The sequence below is a fragment of the Aegilops tauschii genome, chromosome 7 (genome assembly GCF_002575655.3).
Source record: "Aegilops tauschii subsp. strangulata cultivar AL8/78 chromosome 7, Aet v6.0, whole genome shotgun sequence".
In the NCBI taxonomy this organism is placed as follows: domain Eukaryota; kingdom Viridiplantae; phylum Streptophyta; class Magnoliopsida; order Poales; family Poaceae; genus Aegilops; species Aegilops tauschii.
The window spans coordinates 111,501,685-111,508,095 of record NC_053041.3 but is presented as its reverse complement, the minus strand read 5'-3'; the positions used below and the strand labels follow the sequence as shown (position 1 = coordinate 111,508,095).

The following is a 6,411-nucleotide window of genomic DNA, read 5'->3' as shown; positions in this document are numbered from 1 at the left end:
TAGCTCAAAACATTGCCTACTATTTACATGACAAGTTTTGGCTTCAACAGAACTTATTCGGTACTAAATTAAAATACCAAATGGTGGATAAAATACAAAACAAAAAATTTGAAAAGTGGAAAAGGGGGCTAAGTGCACACTGTGCACTAGAAGCCTAGTGCTACAGTAGCACGGCCCAAGCCCACCATGGCCTTTTCCCCTTCCTCTGTTCTCTGTAACATACATGTAACATACAGGAGACAGGGGCCATGGCGTGGCGGCCATCCCACGGCGCCATGGCCGGATGGCCACCACGTCGACTCCCCTCGGTCGATAAAAGCGCCCCCACGAAACCCTAGCTCGCCCTCATCCATTCCCCCCTCTTTCCCCCATCGGCCCCCTCCTCTTCTTCCCAAATCTAAGCTCAAACAGCTCACGGTGACAGCTGCATCACCATCGTTTCCGCGGCCACCGTCGTCGCCGTCGCTCGGGAGTACGCCCAGGAGATGCGTCGTCATCGTCTGCATCGACTACGGGGATCCATTCGGCCGGAGGTTCGCTCCATCGTCGCCATCGTCACCTCCTCCCTCCTCTGTCGCCATCGCCATGGCCTTCGATTCACGCCACCTCGTCCACCACGGCCCCGTACGAGCTCACCATCGACCATCCCCCGGTGAGCAGCGTCGTTTTCCCCCTTTTCCCCATCGTTTTAGTCGCCGTAGGCCACCATCCGCCACCTACCGTGGCAACGCCTGAAACTTACTGTGTATGCGCGCTCGCCATGTTCACCACGGCTGCCGTCCCGCTCGAGGTTGCCTTCCATGCCCGGCTCGCCTGTGCACCACCCCGCACCCTGCTCACTTCCTGCTGTTGTCCGCGTGCTGCTGCTTCCGCTGAAACTGCTGCTGCTGCTGCTTATGCTGAAACTGTCGCCCGCTGCCGCTCGTGCCTCGTACTGCTATGGCTGCTGCTCTGCTGTTGCTATAGCGCTGCTGCTCGCTTCTCTATTGCTGCTCCTCTACCGCTCGTTACTGCTCCTGCTCTATGCTGTGCACTACTGCTGCTGCCCTTGCGTTGTTGCTGCTCTACTAGTGCCGCTAGTTGCTGCTGATGCTGCTTGGCCATGGCCACCAGCGTTGTTGGTGTGTGCTTGGGCGTGGGCTTCACGTACAGCCACACCATGGCTAGCTAGTGCCACGCCATACCTATGGGGCTGGGCTTAATTAGATTATAAAGGCTAATCACTCTTAGTGCTATCCTACTACTAATAGTCACTGACGCTGGTCCCTGCTGTCTAAACAAAATGGCTAAAATCATCTAACTGAAGTATAATACAATGACACACGGGACCCACTTATACTATTCATATGTTGACCAGTCAACCTTTGACTGGGTCAACCCAACCCCACTGGCTCCACTATCATACACACATGCTAGAGTAGCACTAGGTGACAAAAGTATTTACTGTTTTTAATTCGAATTTAATAATTAAAACAATTCCAAAATATTATTAAAACTTTGAAAAATAATATAAAATAATCCGTAACTCGGATGAAAATACTTTATACATGAAAGTAGCTCAGAAAAACGTGATGAATCCTGTTACACAGTCCGTTCGTCCGCCACGCGTCCCTAGAATAGCGAGCGTGCAACAATCCCCCTCCGGTCCGTTTGTCCGAAAACGCAAAACACCGGGAATACTTACCCGGATGTTTCCCCACTTCGCGGGTATCACCTACTACTGCGTTAGGTCACCTCTAGCACCGCGTATTGCCATGCTACGCTTTGTGATGCTTTGATTGCTCTGTTATTTATTTTGTTCCCCCTCCGTTACTTCTTTCCGGTAGACCCCGAGACTGCCGACGACCCCCAGTTCGACTGCGGTGTTGACGATCCCTCCTTCATGCCAGAGCAACCAGGCAAGCCCCCCCCTTGATCACCAGATATCGCCTATTCTTCTCTATACTGCTTGCATTAGAGTAGTGTAGCATGTTACTGCTTTCCGTTAATCCTATCCTGATGCATAGCCTGTCATTGTTGCTACAGTTGTTACTCTTACCTGCTATCCTACTGCTTAGTATAGGATGTTAGTGTTCCATCAGTGGCCCTACACTCTTGTCCGTCTGCCATGCTATACTACTGGGCCGTGATCACTTCGGGAGGTGATCACGGGTATATACTATATACTTTATATACATGACACATGTGGTGACTAAAGTCGGGTCGGCTCGTTGAGTACCCGCAAGTGATTCTGATGAGGGGGCTGAAAGGACAGGTGGCTCCATCCCGGTAGAGGTGGGCCTGGGTTCCTGACGGCCCCCGACTGTTACTTTGTGGCGGAGCGACAGGGCAGGTTGCGACCACCTAGGAGAGAGGTGGGCCTCGCCCTCGTCGGCGTTCGCGGATACTTAACACGCTTAACGAGATCTTGGTATTTGATCTGAGTCTGGCCATTTGGTCTATACACACTAACCAACTAGGCGGGAACAGTTATGGGCACTCGACGTCGTGGTATCAGCGGACGCCTTCATGACGTCAGCGACTGAGTGGCGCGCGCCCGATTGGACTGGAACGCCTGCTAGGCTAGGTCTGCTTCCGGCCGCGTTCGCAACGTGCAGGTGTGCAATGGGCGATGGGCCCAGACCCCTGCGCCATAGGATTTAGACCGGCGTGCTGACCTCTCTGTTGTGCCTAGGTGGGGCTGCGACGTGTTGATCTTCCGTGGCCGGGCATGACCCAGAAAAGTGTGTCCGGCCAAATGGGATCGAGCGTGTTGGGTTATGTGGTGCACCCCTGCAGGGAAGTTTATCTATTCGAATAGCCGTGTCCCTCGGTAAAAGGACGACACGGAGTTGTACCTTGACCTTATGACAACTAAAACCGGATACTTAATAAAACACACCCTTCCAAGTGCCAGATATAACCCGGTGATCGCTCTCTAACAGGGCGACGAGGAGGGGATCGCCGGGTAGGATTATGCTATACGATGCTACTTGGAGGACTTCAATCTACTCTCTTCTACATGCTGCAAGATGGAGGCTGCCAGAAGCGTAGTCTTCGACAGGATTAGCTATCCCCCTCTTATTCTGGCATTCTGCAGTTCAGTCCACCGATATGGCCCTTTACACATATACACATGCATATGTTGTGTAGCTCCTTGCTTGCCAGTACTTTGGATGAGTACTCACGGTTGCTTTTCTCCCTCTTTTCCTCTTTCTATACCTGATTGTCGCAACCTGATGCTGGAGTCCAGGAGCTAGAGATCCCGAGGATGATTCTACGTGGAGTTCGGCTTCGAGGAGTAGTTAGGAGGTCCCAGGCAAGAGGCCTTGCCTTTTCGATCGTTGCTACTTTTGTGCTAGCCTTCTTAAGGAAAACTTGTTTAACTTATGTCTGTACTCAGATATTGTTGCTTCCGCTGACTCGTCTATGATCGAGCACTTGTATTCGAGCCCTCGAGGCCCCTGGCTTGTATTATGATGCTTGTATGACTTATTTATGTTGTAGAGTTGTGTTGTGATATCTTCCCGTGAGTCCCTGATCTTGATCGTACACATTTGCATGCATGAATAGTGTACGATTGAATCGGGGGCGTCACAAGTTGGTATCAGAGCCGACTGCCTATAGGAATCCCCCTTCCACACTCCTTTGCCGAAGTCGAGTCTAGTCACCACAAAAGTCTTACGAGCCCACGTCGGCATTTGGGTGGTATTAGGATCTTTTACTCCTCGACCTTTACTCTGGGACTCTGATCTCTCCTCTATTCAGGTTAAATGATTTTACTAACACCGACTCTAGGTTCTCGTAACTACTTCCTCCCGGAGAGCCCTCACTCCAGATGATTGCTTAGTGCACCAGAAGATTTCGAAGATACTCTACGATGTTCTCCCGAGACACTTGTGCCCACCGCCCTTACAAACTCCCTACCACTGTTATATCCTTGTGGATAACTGTATACACCTTCCATTATTATATTCAATCCCATTGATCTTGTTTTTACAAGATGTCCCAAACTGCTCTTCGTTGCTCCGAGAATCCTTTGAGCTTACTGCCTTGCCGTTCTTACCACATGAATACACCATACGAGTAATTTCTCGCACTTACCGAGTATCCGATCATCCTTAATTGATCCAAGTAATTCACAAAAAAATTCTTCGAAATGCTATTCGACCTTCTAAAAATCCTTAGCACCTTATTGCTACTGAAGTTCTTACCTTCCTGCATTATGGTTAATTCCATATATCTAGTAATCTTCGTTGGCATCCTTTGTCATTATCATTTTGGGTCCGTTGATTCGAAATGTTGCGAATGCCCGCAATCATCAGTTGATCCTTATGAATTATCTTTCCGACTCAGACGTCATTCTGGACATGAGTTGGTTCTCGGCAATTCAAACCTTTATTGATTGTCCAACTAAGTGTTTTCAACTTATCCATCCTTGATCAGAGTGTCTGCTTCTGATCCTTCATTTTGGAAACCATAATTTCTTTCTATTTAAGCGTCAGACTAATCAGGTGATTCTTGGATCTGATGCCTCTGCACTCTTTCTTCCTCTGAGTGAGTACCGATACTCACATCAGCTCCGTTGTGGATCGCCCGATCCATTGTTGGATTGTTATCCGACAGTGTCCTTCATATTCAATCACCTTGTGAGTTCTTCCCCTGATACATAGTGCCTTTGGTAAATTGTATCCTCTGCTTGGCCAACCATGCTCTGCTTTCGAGCTTGTGTATTTACTTTTGAGACTTGTGGTATATGTGACTAAGATGCCCAATGGGTTGAACCTATGCCTTCCCCTAATCCGTGAGAACCCGAAAGTTTTCACAAGTCATACTCTTCCGGTGTTCTACCAGATAAAATTCCAACGCTATAGTTTTATCAAACCGAGAGGTGAATGAAATGATATGCATTAAAGAAGTGGGAGTCGACCTTGAACTTTGTGTTCATGCCCATGAAAATGATGTAGACCGTCTCGGAAGCTTCTTGCAAATGATTACCCAGCTGTATGATTCTTTCGGTATTCTTGAAATTGATTCATTACAGATATGGTTCCGACCATGTTGTTCCGATCTGATATATCTGATGGGAATTCAATCTAGTGCCTCGTCTATTTTTGGCAAGGTTGAAGTATCTACTGTCATAGGTCAATGACCCGGTTCTACTTCTATCATGTTCTACCTTCGAGTATTACCCCCTGGTATCTCGAAGATGTCTTGCCATTGCACACTAACTTTGTTGAAGTAATGTCTTTCCTTGTCGTAATCACTCTATCGGTTCTGGGTTGTTGTCAACCGAGGACACCGACTAGTGAAATTATTCCGCACTACAAATCAAATACCCCTAGTATTTTTACTAGGAACTTCTGAACTCAATCTGGTCATTCCTAGACTATCAGCTGCATCCTGGTCTTGCTATCTTTAACTGTGCTACCTCATCCTTCTTTGGTGCACGCATTCTTCAGTGTGTGAGCACGACTTACGTCGAGCTTTCAACATCATGTTGCTTGTCTTGAAAGGCAACTTTGGTTCCGAGCTTGCATCTTATATATTGATCCTATAACTTGCCACTTCGTCATTTCCTTGCTTGTTGCCGTTGTTGTTTGATTGCATCCTCTTGAAACCTCCCGACAAATGTGTCGGATCACCTTCAACACTTTGACTTCTTCCGAGATGTCAACTATGTTCATGATGAGAAATACCCTCCTTGCCCTCGATGATTTTTATTATCATCGAAAACACCCTTGACTTCCTTTCATCGCGAACTTGTCCACATTATGAATGCAACTTGCTCTCCAGCTAGTGTTGTGTTCTGCCTTGAAGTATTACTGTCTTTTATGTCGAGAATGTTGTGGGGATTGCTCCACCTCTTAGAAACTCTCGGTATGATGATACTTCTCACCATCACCATTCTTTCTTGGTTCCCGTGTTGATTCCAACCGGGGTATCAACAAGTGAACGACGCTGTTTGGATTTAGTACTTCTAGTAACCCTATTGCTTTGAAGTTAATGATCAATAGTTTATATTAGCCTATCAGTTATTAAATCACCATTCTAACAATTGATCAGGCTACCTATGCCCATATTTCGGGTGCACCTTTCAACCAATGTTTAATTGTGTATGTTTTCCTCGAACATACATCATTATATCAATTGATCTAACAAATGTTATCTCCTTGTTCACATGATTGTGGTAATCCATCTTTTTGGAAATCTCGAGGAATTGTCGCTGAGTCCATCAGCCACCCCCTCATCCTCTCCTTGGTTTAATGATGAACTCTTGTTTTGGAACTCGCTTCCATGGTTCATTTCCCGAGAATCTTACAATGTCATCCCGTCAATTTGTGTCGCACCTTCTCTTCTCACGCATCCTAAGTCTGAGGTATCCTGACAACAATCAGATCTGAATCTCGGTCAGATATGATGGTTGGAACA

General features: G+C 47.3%; 1 long non-coding RNA gene across 1 annotated transcript; it reads left to right on the top strand.

Moving 5' to 3' along the window:
* Positions 1–258: 258 nt before the first annotated feature.
* Positions 259–3,395, top strand: LOC141027985 (uncharacterized). The gene is made up of 3 exons (XR_012190058.1): positions 259–652; positions 1,827–1,898; positions 3,233–3,395. It is a non-coding gene; the product is annotated as an uncharacterized lncRNA (long non-coding RNA).
* The last annotated feature ends 3,016 nt before the right edge of the window (positions 3,396–6,411 follow it).